The sequence below is a fragment of the Bos grunniens genome, chromosome 11 (assembly GCF_055505025.1).
Source record: "Bos grunniens cultivar Pamir isolate PY7600 chromosome 11, Bosgru_T2T1.0, whole genome shotgun sequence".
NCBI classification, from domain to species: domain Eukaryota; kingdom Metazoa; phylum Chordata; class Mammalia; order Artiodactyla; family Bovidae; genus Bos; species Bos grunniens.
This window is the reverse complement of record NC_141175.1, coordinates 75207354-75220456: the sequence shown is the minus strand read 5'-3', so window position 1 is coordinate 75220456 and position 13103 is coordinate 75207354. Positions and strand designations below refer to the sequence as shown.

General features: G+C 36.3%; 1 protein-coding gene across 24 annotated transcripts in view; it reads right to left on the bottom strand.

Moving 5' to 3' along the window:
• Window positions 1–13103, bottom strand: part of NRXN1 (neurexin 1) — a 1228058-nt gene that overhangs the window by 256734 nt on the left and 958221 nt on the right. The gene's annotated exons all lie outside the window — the stretch shown is intronic.

Here is a 13103-nt window from a genome sequence, read left to right as displayed (position 1 = left end):
AATTTGATTAGTGGTTGCCATGTTGGACAGTGCAGAGACAAAATACATTTTGTAAAAAGTTCTGCTGGATAGCACTGGCCTATTTAGATCTTATTCTGGTCACTCTAAAATTTATACTTTCTGAATAGTTTTGGATAGAGAACCATTCAAGGACTCCTACTCTTGCATATGTTGCAACATTTATTTTGCCTGCCCTTCCTCACATAGAATTATTTTCTGGTTCTCATGATCCGTGTCAATGTGACCAAATGAGGGAAGCCATATCTGGTGCCCGTCACAGAATTCATCCTAGCACCCCGTGCTCCCATGGCACATTGCTTATACCTCTTTGATAAAGCTTACTATACTGCACTCTTTCTCCTTACCCAGATGGCTTCTCCAGTAAACCACAGGATATTTCTTCATTTTTATCTATTGATCTATCTATCTAGTTTAGCTTAGTGCAAAGCACATGGTAAATATTCAAAAATGTTGAACATTAGTTGGATTCTGACCATATATCTCTGGTGATTAGTTGTTTGAAAAAATCAGAAGTCTTGCCTCAAGAAAAGACTTAAGCCCCTGGACTCAGTTGTTTTTTTATTGTCCCTTGTAAGGTTTCCCAGTATACTAGCCACACCATTCAAAATTGTACCTTCACAATGCTATATGCTTATCAGTAGAACTACTGATGCCAAACAGAAATAGAATTTCCAACTGAAACCATCCACTGGGTCTAAATTGGGTCTAAAAGTGGTGCTCTTTATATTAATAATTTTCCTTCTATTGATGAATTATTCCAACACTCCTGAAGAACATCAATAATTCTCCTCTAAGTATATTAAATTACCCTTAAAGCAATCATGCTTGATCACTTTGAGAAGATCTGAGCCTTGCTCAAACTACAATTCAGTGAGCTGACCTAGAGTTAACCATCTTTTACCACTTCATTTATCAAAGAGACAAGTAAAGTAATAGATGAGTTTTGATACATAGTCTTCAAGCATAAGCTATGTTAATTAATTCCTATTAAGGAGGTTTAGATTTCACTTGTAATGGACACTTAACTTTATAAAGATGAACACAGTCCATAGTCTTGCTGTTTGGTCTACATTTAGACACCATCAGAACTAGAGCAGGGCATAACTAAAAAGTGCTAAAATTTCTAATTGGATATTTACTTTCATCCATTTTTCTATATGAAAGAAAGCTCACTAGTTTCTGCAAAGCTCTTCTTGTTGTTGTTCAATTGCTCAGTCATGTCCAACTCTTTGTGGCCCCATGGCTTCCCTGTATTTCACCATCTCTGGAACTTGATGAAACTCATGTCCATTGAGGCACTGATGCCATCCAACCATCTCGTCCATCCTCTGTTGTCTCCTCCTCCTCCTGCCCTCAATCCTTCCCAGCATTAGGATCTTTTCTGAGTCGACTCTCTGCATCAAGTGGCCAAATATTGGAGCTTCACCTTCAGCATCAATCCTTCCAATGAATATTCAGCTTGATTTCCTTTAGGATTGACTGGTTGATCTCCTTGCTGGCCAAGGGACTTTCAAGAGTCTTCTCCAAAACCACAGTTCAAAACACAACAATTCTTTTGCACTTAGTCTTTAAGCTCTTACTTATTGATAATTTTGTATTGTGTTAATTTCAATGTTTTCCTGAAGAAGCAAAAACGTGCTGCTGCTAAATGTACCTACATGGATTTATGTCTTGTGTGTCTATAAAATCGCTGAAGTACAGAGAGACACCAAGTACTGTAGAAGACAAGGTTAGGTATTGTGTGTCAGAGATCTATTTTTGTTTGTTTGTTTGTTTCTACTCAGTACCACTTCTGTGTTCTAGGATTACTAAAACTACCTCTCATTTCCAAAAGGGCCTATTCCTCCCACAATTCACCAATATGGATCCCTTAGGGACTGCCACATTTTTCTGTGTTCATACCTCCCTGATCAAAGTTAATAGATCCGAAATGGATCCACATTGGGCCAATAACAATACTGTATTTGCCAAAGTACAGTTGATTGGTCCAGGGGTGGGTACTTGACTAGCTTTTTGAATCCACAGCCAAATATCTATGCTTACAACCCATCCAGAGCTATCTGAGCTTCAGATATCTCCCCCAAAATTCAGGTAAATGCTGAAGATTTACTGAAGATTAAGGGGCTAAAGATTAAAGCAACAAAACTAGGAAGCTATTAAAAACCAAGTTTTCTACCACAAGGAAAAATGCAGTCTGCCAAGAGACAGAATGAAACTGACAACCTAAGAAAGGCAAATGAGTAAACCAGATTGATTCCTGACAGTTTCTGAGTCCCTAGGGCTGAACCTTAACACTCTTCTTTCCCCAGGATAGTTTTTCAAGGCTTCCTTCCATTCTGGGAGCCAGTAAATCTTCCTCTTTGTGTGAATGGTTCAGGCTGCTTTTCTGACAATTGCAGCCAAAAAAGTTCTCATATTCATTAATAGCTAATGTACAATAAAATATACAGTCAAAAAAGATACTAACATTTCAGACCCTTCCCTGCCAAAACTTCAATAAAAGAGACAGAGGTTTATTATGGGAACAAGACACTATTATCCAATTGAAAATGTGATTTTAAAAATATATTCCATGGTTATTCTGGTAGTAAATACAGTTTTCCTGGAAAATTCCTCCAGCATTCCCAGGTCTGTAGAGTGGTGTGGGCAATGTACCACATGTAATTACTCAGGCATGTACTCATCTACTGTTTTGTAATGGGGCTAAAAGATAAAAAAAGGAAGGAAAGACAGAAGGAAGAATGGGCTTTAGTATTTTAATTAAAATGTTATCAATTTTTACATGTTGACATTCAAAGTGTTTCTCTCACACACTATTTCTAGCAATGCAAATTGATAGGGTTTAAAATGAAACGATCCTTCTGTAGAAAAATGAACAGTTCACGTTTAAGATCTTAAGAATTGACAGTCTCTCTCCTCATGTTTGTTTGCTTTCTACTTCCTGGAATTTATCTTAATAAAAAAAATAATGCATATGGAAAAAATTTTACTTAAAAAGACATTACCCATCTTTTTTCCTTACAAATAAAAACCTGAAACCCCTTTGGCTACAGATAGGGGATGGATTAAATAAGTATGGTATATTCATGCCCTGGAAGTACATGTAACTAATAAAAATGATGGCAAAAATTTCACAGAAGACTGAAAAATTGTGTCCTGAGATAGTATGTCTAATATAGTCTATTGTTTGAAAGAAAACATTTTCAAATGAATACATATGCAAATAAACGTATCTGGAATTATATACTGGGTTGACCAAAAAGTTTGTTTAGGTTTTTCCATAAGATTTTGTGGAAGTGAACATTTTGGCCAACCCAATATGTCAATACATTTTAGCATTAATCTCTTTCTGGATAGTAAGATTAGGGGTGATTTTCATACTGTTCTTTGTATTTATTTGTATTCTATAAAATTCCTGGAATAAATACATACTACTTTTGGAAGCAGAAAAAGCACTAGATGTGACTTTTTAAAATTAAAATTAAAAAATGAAAAGTCATGTAATGAAGTCAAATTGGGTGTGAAGATACCTTAGAAACACCAAACAAAGGGATCTCTTTCTGGGTAATCACTCCAAGGGCTATTTCTTTCTAGAGGTCCTTGTTAAACAGATAAGGTGGCAGGTAATGTATATGAAAAATGGAAAAGGGTTCAGCACCAGTGTATCTGGGTTTTAGCTCAAGTTTTGCCATTTAAATGCTTAAATGAATTCAGGCAATCATTGATCTTGACTTATTTTACTTTTTTTAACCTATAAAGATAATAAACAGCATGTTCATGTTAAAATAGTTGTTATAAAAACAATAAGGAAATAAAAACAAAATCAAGTAAAATAAAAATAAATCAATAAAATGTAAAGCTTTAAGCCACAGTTTCTAATTTTTCTCTAGTTTCTTCTTTGACATGAGAGAGTTGCTCAGTCATGCCCAACTCTTTGTGACCTCATGGACTGTAGCCCACCAGGCTCCTCTGTCCATGGGATTCTCTAGGCAAGAAGACTGGAGTGGGTAGCCATTCCCTTCTCCAGGGGATCTTCCCAATCCAAGGATCGAACCCCGGTATCCTGCATTGCAGGCAGATTCTTTACCATCTTTGACATGAGTGTAATTTATAAGATAAATATCAAATCTCATTTCTTTCCTCAATGTCCCTGCCAAGCCAGTCAGAAGTATGCTCTGAGGGCACACAATATTGCTACTGGTTTGTACAGCATGTGCAATTCACAAGCCACAAAACTCCTGTGGGAAAATACCTTTTTGGTTGTCTCTTCAGTGCTCCACATGTGCCAAGAGAAAGTAACAACTAAGACTGTCATTGTGTGCCATAATGTTCCAGGGACTGTGCTAAGGACTTTGTGTTTATTATCTCAGCTAAGCCTCATAACAATCTTAACTAGTAGGTTTTAAGTAACTCAGTCAAGGACACATAGCTGTTCAGAAGTGGGGAGATTAAAGCCTGGTGCTTGACCAGTACATTACAATGCCTCTGTCACACAATGTGGATGGCTATTGGGATGGATAAGATATAGGTTCTAACTCAAAGTATACTGACATTTAGCAGTGGAGCCAAAACATGCAAGCATTCCTAAATAAAATCAAATTGGGATTATGCCACATGGATTTTCCTCCAAGAGGAGTTGACATTGTATTTGTGTCTCAAAATTAAGCTTTGAACCTGTCATTTAGACAGAGAAGACAGCACGAGTAAAGACAGAACATAAAAGCAGATAAGCATAGGTTTTCATAATATTTACATATAGAAGTACACAAGTATTATATATATTTATAATATACTATAAATGATATGCTATATATATTCTATATATGAGATATATAATAGTAAAGGTAATATTATCCTTGAGGGCAGATGTAATCAATTTAACATTATGAACTTTTTATATAATAAGCACCCAAATAGAAACAGAGGAAATGTTTACAGTTGTATTAAGAATATTTGTTTCAAAGTATCTACAGGATGGACTTGGACATGGGGAGGGAGAAGCAGGGAATGTGTACGTAGCATGGCAGAAGAGTAGACGCAGCAGCAGAAATGAAGGCAGTAAGAATGAATACTGAAGAAGACAATGCAGAGTCAGCCAACCTTGGTAAGTTTGCACTGAGAAAAACTCAGATATCTTTTATAGTGTTACCCTGAATTTCTGGGGAAAACACTCTCTTGCCACAAGTGCAGAGAAGAAATTGGATAGTGGGAAGATCTTCTAGACATGTTGTGGGGACCTTTTCATGGTTGAGTTGCAGCTGGGAATATAACCTTTGGAGTAATCTGTAGAGAGTGGATAGATGAAACCTTGCTGGTATTGGATGAGATAATCAGGGAGAGGAATTAGAGGAAAAGAAATGAAGCTGGAGAGAGAGCCTTTGGTGCCTATTATACAGAGTAAGGTAAGCCAGAAAGAAAAACACCAATATAGTATACTAACGTATATATATGGAATTTAGAAAGATGATAATGATAACCCTGTATGCGAGACAGCAAAAGAGACACAGATGTATAGAAAAGTCTTTTGGACTCAGTGGGAAAAGGCAAGGGTGGGATGATTTGGGAGAATGGCATTGAAACATGTATATTTATCATATGTGAAACAGATCGCGAGTCCAGGTTTGATCCATGAGACAGGGCGCTCAGGGCTGGTGCACTGGGATGACCCTGAGGGATGGGATGGGGAGTGGGGGAGGGGGTTTCAGGATGGGGAACACATGTAAACCCATGACTGATTCATGTCAATGTATGGCAAAAACCGCTACAATATTGTAAAGTAATTAGCCTCCAATTAAAATAAATAAAAAGAAAAAAAAAGAAACATTCATCAGAAGTATGGGAAGGGGAAGAAAAAGTCAACACAGGACTCATAAGAATCTCTGCCACCTCACCTTAATTATCGTTTCGGAAAACATAAGGAACATCTGCATCACTGGTAAGTCTGTCTTTGTATATTTCAGGGAACCCAGAGCCCAGCAGAATGTGAATGGAGTACAAAATGCACAGCTAAATATTGTCCAGTTTTAATCCATTTAAGTGTAACACATTTCCTAGTTAAGCCATTCACCACTATTTGCTGACATTCACAGTGCATTTTCTTACATGCATTTACTTCAAAAAACACTGTCAGAAATTAAATTATGTTGGAGCAAGGTGATGTCTACCACAATTGGAAGAGAAAGAAAAAGTTCTTGACATTATTATCCTGGTGTTAATGTCCTAATCCTGATTTTTCCTACAAAGCAAATGGTTTACTATGAAGTGTCTAATTGATGAATATAATTAAAAACTGAAGTTCCTGTGAAGGGATCAAGGACCTTCTTTTGAGAAACCAAGAAGCTGAGTGTTAAGCCATTAATTTGCTTCTTCTGACACAGCTGCATTTTGTTACATAATGGTATTTATGGCATCAATAGTGAAATAAATACCACTATTTTTTGTGGTATTGTAATGAGGGCAAAACTAATTGCTCGAGACCCAAGTTTTCTTAAGGTGGGAAAGGTTAATAATTCTTTTTCCTTCACATACTGGTTACACTGTTTATTAAGGGATAGACTTTTTGGCACTTTGTAAGGCAACAATTGATTCTATAAAATATTATTAGGAATCCACAGAGATAGAGAAGATTTGCTTGTCAGGATAAGACAAAAACTGTCTAAGATGGGGACAGCCGAAGATCACCTACCATTCATCACATGAAGGTAACTGCCTTCCTCTAGGTTCACTCAAGCAGAACATGAACAGAGGCCAGTGTTGATCAGAGAGAAAATGCTGCTTCTAGGAATGAAACTCTCTTCTTTTTTTTCCATTTTTTTAGAAGTTAAAACAGTATGCTATATACTTCTGCTGAAACTGCAAGAGGACCAGACTTGATAAGCTCACAGAGTAGGAACCGATCAGTGGCTTCTGACGTGTTTACAGAATTCCACAACGATATAACTGACAAATGCTCAAAGTAGCCTCAAAACCAACGAAGACAAACATTGTTTCCAATCTTTGGTGAATTATTTTGAAGTTTCAGAGCATATTGTTCAGAATGGAATTTCACCTAGATAATAATCTTCAGATCTTGAATATTTGGAGGATTATAAACTGTACCAAATTGCCATTCTATCACTGGAAAATGTCAAAGTATTTTTTTGCCATCACTCCTCCCCTCCGCGCAAAATTACTCTTGAAATAGGAACATTTTTCAAAAAATGAAGTTTCATTTGTTATCTCTCAATAATCAATAAGTACAATGAAAAATACAGCTAATGGTTCAAAATTAATTTATGTTATTAAGGCATAAACTGCTCGTATTGTAAGTTTCAACTGAAATACATAAAATGTATGCTGAGTCATAAGTAGTTTCAAGCAATTAATGCAGGAAGTAACTATTTACAGATGCAGCCCAGCCCTTCACTGGGGTCCTCCCTGTGTGAGAAAGCCTATAAAAAGGGAGATGCAAGAGACAAAAAACTAGAGAACTCATCTTAGGAAAAAGAGTGACGATCTGTAGTTATAAATAATGAGGACTTTTATTTTGTGGCTGGTTATTGATCCTGGAGATATCTCCAAAATTATTTTACATGACATGGTAATGTTGTGGAAGAAAAATATCTTAAATGTCTAAGACTTAATGTGTTGGTGAAAAATCTGTCATTATTTTATAGCCAAATTTTTACAATGTTTACGAAGCATTGTTTTCGCAATCATTACAGTCGATAGCAAGATAACATGCAGGATCTGTGACTTGATTGTGCAATTCTGCATCAAGCTCAACAATAAATAGCCTGTGGGTCTGGCCATAATTCAGGGCAAACCTTTGTGGCATTCTGGTATCATGAGGAATCAAAGGATACAAAATGGGAACAAGGGTATGTGCTTTTTCTTATATCACATTAGATATAGCTGTTACTACTACTGATGAGGTGACAACTGTAGGGGAAGAAAAAGCCTTCTCATTACAAACATCATCCAAAAACTTCTAGTTCAGATTTGTGATCTGATCTTTTCAGTGTTGTTCATCTGTTGTAATAAAATAAATCAGGCATTTTTGAGAAGACAAGACTTCTATAGAATCCACTATACTTTTTTAATACTAAACACAACTGTGAGATCATCTCCTGGGCTTTTAAAAGTTAAAATTATATTCAATTTTTGGAGAAAGCTTCTCATTGAACAGTGGCCTAGCTCAACATGAAAAAATTGATAATATTTGATTACAGATGGCATGTGTTATGATGTCCATAATTTTGAGCATCAGGCTATGGGTTGGAAATGTAACTCTTATTAATAGCATTTCTGGGGAACAATTAGATTTGACATGTCTCATTTCAATTTATACACCTATTCTGGAAACTTAATCTATCATCACTGCCAGGCCTGTCTGTAGTACTTCAGTGGTACTTTACAGCTAAAGTCACCACCACCCACCACCCATCTGTATAGCACTTGTAACTTTAGAAAAAATATTTGCACCCATTATTTTAATGAATCTTCAAAATGGTCTTGGAAAGAGCAAAAATTATAAGCTGAATTTCAGTTTTGAGCTGATAAGAAAACTGAAGTAACAATAAATTTTTGACAAAATCTGGGCTAAAATTCAAATCATTTGGTTCCAAACTAATGCCTGCTTTGCCTAGGAGCAGCCTGGTATTTCCAGGGATTGGATTTAATGGACAGATTCAAGTCATCAGTTAAAAATGTTGAGAATGTCCCGCTCACTATTCCTGCACAGAACCCCTGAGGTGAAATGCATCCTTGCTCTTGTTTCTTAAGATGGTTCCTTAACAGCAAAGGCAGAATGGAAGGAGTTTTGACAGGAAAACTACTTGTCCTTCTAGACCAAGACACATTCCTTCTTGGTAAAACCTATTTCTATGGTCAGTAAAGTGTTATAGCATCTGAAATATCCAGTAAAATTTTTACTTATGTCTACCTTGACAATTAGCAATTTGTTAGAGAATAATCACTATAACGTCCGTTTATCTTCCTACTAGAAAGTGGGATTTTCAAAGGAAGAACCTTGCTTATTCTTTTCCTATGTTTAGTTTCAAGCATGTAAAAGTTGCTCAGTAAAATTTGCTGAAGGAAGGAAGGAAGGAAGGAAGGAAGGAAGGAAGGAAGGATTTTTGGAACTTCTTTATGCAAATCACTCTGCTGTCTAAGTCTATAACACATAGAAGCTCAGAAGGAAGAAGAAATATTTGAAGTCAGTGTCATAAAGGATTGTCTTGAAAATCCGTGAAATATTGACTTTGCTCACTTGATTTGAAATCTACCAGTTGTTAGCCAGTATTAAGGAGATCAACTTTTTAATACAATTCTGTAACAACTGGGTAACTTGACCAGAACGGTATGCAAACTGCTCCTTTTCCATTGAACTGATCACTCAAGGCAATAAACTATTTAAGAATGAGGGGGTGTTTCTTATGGTATTAAGGAGAAAACATTACTAGCACTTGTATCAAATAAAACTGCTTTTTTGGCAAGCAAGGAAAATAAATATGTTGAAGATCTTCATAAACTCTGTATAAAGTTTGTAATCTTCTGAATGTAAAATTCTGCTTATAAGCAATGTGAGGGTAAAATTTCATCTTAAAACAGAGTGATTACTTCTAGTTCCTCAGATGTTTACACAGAAACTTCTGGAGAATTACTCTAAGAAAAAGATAGAAAAGAAAATCAATAGTGATACTGCTCTATGAAATAAACTTTGGGGCCAAAACTGAACCAGAAGATTAAGATAAGAAAATAAGTGAAGTGAATGTTGCTCAGCCATGTCCAACTCTTTGCGACCCCATGGATTATACAGTCCATGGAATTTTCCACGCCAGAATACTGGAGTGGGTAGCCGTTCCCTTCCCCAGGGGATCTTCCCAACCCAGGGATTAAACCCAGGTCTCCTGCATTGCAGGTGGATTCTTTACCAGCTGAGCCACAGAGGAAGGCCAAGGTAAGACAATAGAAGTATAAAATAATGAAAAGGGCACCAATCTCAACCCTTTAAGAACTACTAAAGATGATTTCATAAGTGTATTTCATATACACAAAATGGAACATAGAAATTGTTTTTGCTATTTCATGGAGTCATTTTCAAGTTGTAAGTAATACCTTTCTGCTTAACCTTGTGGTATTTGCAAGCCTTCATCAGACATTATTTGGAAAAATATACTTCACAGCATTATTACAAATTTCTCATTTTCCACATATATTCTTTCTTAAAATAGTATTCTTATTTTAAATAAAAATTTTAAAAATACATTTATCTTTAAAAATGCCAACCTGCTAATTAAATAAGCAATTATAGCTGCATTTACTGTTTGTAGGTAACATCCTTCTTCCTATTTGTATTTAATTCTAAAATGTAAAACCTTTGTCAATTATTCAACAAAAATGACTTCAACCATATATATATATATATACACACACACACACACACACACATATATATACTTAATACACAATTTAGTATCCCAAGTAATTAGAGAGTTTACATCATTTTCATATTTGTTTATATCATAGCAGGTCTTCAAAACTACACGGTTGAGAAGTAACTTACCCTTAATAACCTAGTGTTAACGATCAGGTCCAGTCAAATTAGAATCAAATAACCTTCCTTCTATAAAATTACCCATGAGTAACAAATGAGTTCGCCACTCAAACCAAGTGGCTCCCACAACTGGCAGCAAGTCAAGAGGAGAAACAGAAAGATGGAGTTGATAATCTGAAGTTATCTGGGCTCTCTGACTGCTTTTGATAACACGTTTTAATTTTTGAGCCTGGTCGGCCAACTTCCATCTGCCTTAGTACCACAATCCGCTTTAAGTTTTAGCTAAAAAAATATCATATCCATTCTTTTACAGTTGATAATTGACACTTGCCTATTCCTTTTTTTTTCTTTTTTTGGTAAACATTCCTCCAAAGTTCTCGCATATATATACAGATCAGATCAAAACCATATATAAATAGCAACTGGTCATTTTTTAAATGTTAAAAACTTCAGTAAGTATTTACTCTCTCTCTTAAAGTGTGCCAACCATACACATGTTTCAGTCTACTCCTGATGTTACTAACTTAGGAATTACTTTAAGAATTACTGACACTATAAACTACAGGACAACACCTAGATTTTTTAGGATTGAACCAAGTTTGTAAGAAAGTTAGTAAGTAATGTGACAATGGAGACAACATATACACTTGATCCTATTGCAATTACTACCCAGAGCCAAGTTCATTCAAAAGCCTGTTTTGGGAAAGCAAAATCCATCCTCTCTGGTCTCATGGTTTTCCCTTCCTTCCATTAAGGCACACTGATATAAACTGTATTTCAGTTTTGAAATATACAACAGACCAACGTCATGTTTAGTAATTTTTTACTTATACTTTGTTGAGATTAATTCCATTATGACCAATATTGTCATATCACTTAATTATATTGACATATATAGAATTACTTATAATAAATTAGATATATTTAAATAAATTCTAGTTAAGAATTTAAATAAATGAGAGTCATCTGGCACAATGACAGAAAGAAACTATACAGGAGTGGCAAAGGCATGTTCTATTCTCTGGGTTAAAGTGAATTTAGCTTGACTGACAGAACTTGGAGGAATTCATTCTGTCGCCAGGATACTTTCTCTTTTGCATAGGATGAAAGAACTTTGGAATGAAATTTGGTGGTGATAAGAAGGTAGAAAAGACCAGAATACAAGGGAGAAGTTGGTTTTTTTTTTTCAATAAAGAATTACTTATAATGATACTATAATCCTTGAAAGTGACTTTTCAATGGGCATTTATTCAGCACACACTATGAAACCTACACTGAACTGAAGCATCAGATGATCAAATGGCACTTCTCTTGCTGCCTCTGCCTTGGCAGCCTGAGCGTAACTATGAGGACCAAGACGAAATAAACGATTCAGATGCTAAATAAGACTGGGTCAGATCCCCTGCTAGGGCTATGATCAACAGAAGCATCCACCCCTCCAGAATCCCCTCTCCCCAATATACTTCCTAATCTATATGACTTGAGAGTCATGAAGGAGGTAGTATTCCTAACAGGGAATACAGAGGTCTGTTTTCTGTTCCCCACAAAATAATCAAGTTAAATGAATGAGACTCCAGGGGAGACACTCATAGCAGTTGCCTAGGTGGGGCCACTGCCATGTCACTCACTGCCAGCCTCTGCACTTAGCATCACAGGAATTAAACAGAATCTGCTGAAGAACTTGTCAGGGAGTCGTATACACACCCTCTGTGGTTTAGGGATACAGAGGGGGAGACAGAGAGATGCCTGCTTGTCATTTGGGGATTTCTGGAAGCAGAAGGCCTGCTGGAACAGTCTATGCTAGGGGTCAGAAAACCTAAGTGAAGGAGAAGGGTCCCCTATGGTTCTTCTTGTTTCCCTAAGGGTGCTGAAGACCTCAGTGGTTAACTGGGCTTCATGTAGAAGAACATGGAATTTAAGATGGAAAAAGTGTGGGCTGGTTCACAGAGTGGTCAAATGAGGTGACCCTCATGAGGGAGTAAGAAAGGATACAAACTATGTATAGAAGGTACCAGAAGTAACAGCATGTAGTGTTTAAGTGTTTTGAAATCAAAGATATATGAGTTCAAACCTCAGTTCCAACTACTTCAGAGAATGTTGTCAGTTCACTGAAGGTCTCTGAGCCTCAGTTTCCTCCTCTGTAAAATGAGACTAATGAGCTCTACCTCATGGGGCTTTTGTGAAGGATAAACTGGGCAATGCTTTTAGAAGTGACTTTAAAGGATTACACTAAGCAAACACTGTTATAATTACTTAATTCATATGCTACAGCTATATGATCTTACCATATTACACACATTCTTAGTCAGCTAGAGTCATAAACAACTATATGCCTTGCATATTCCCCAGAGGCTGTAGTCTACAGTTTTCAAGCATGACTTGGAATGACCCTGTCTTTGTACAATCCTATTCCCTTTGCATGTGGATGGATCCTTTGAACATGTGGATATAAAACACCCATGAAGGTTTTAGCTGGGAAGGCCTAACCTAATCATGTGCTGTGCTGTCCTCAGTTGGTCAGTCGTGTCTAAATCTTTGTGACTCC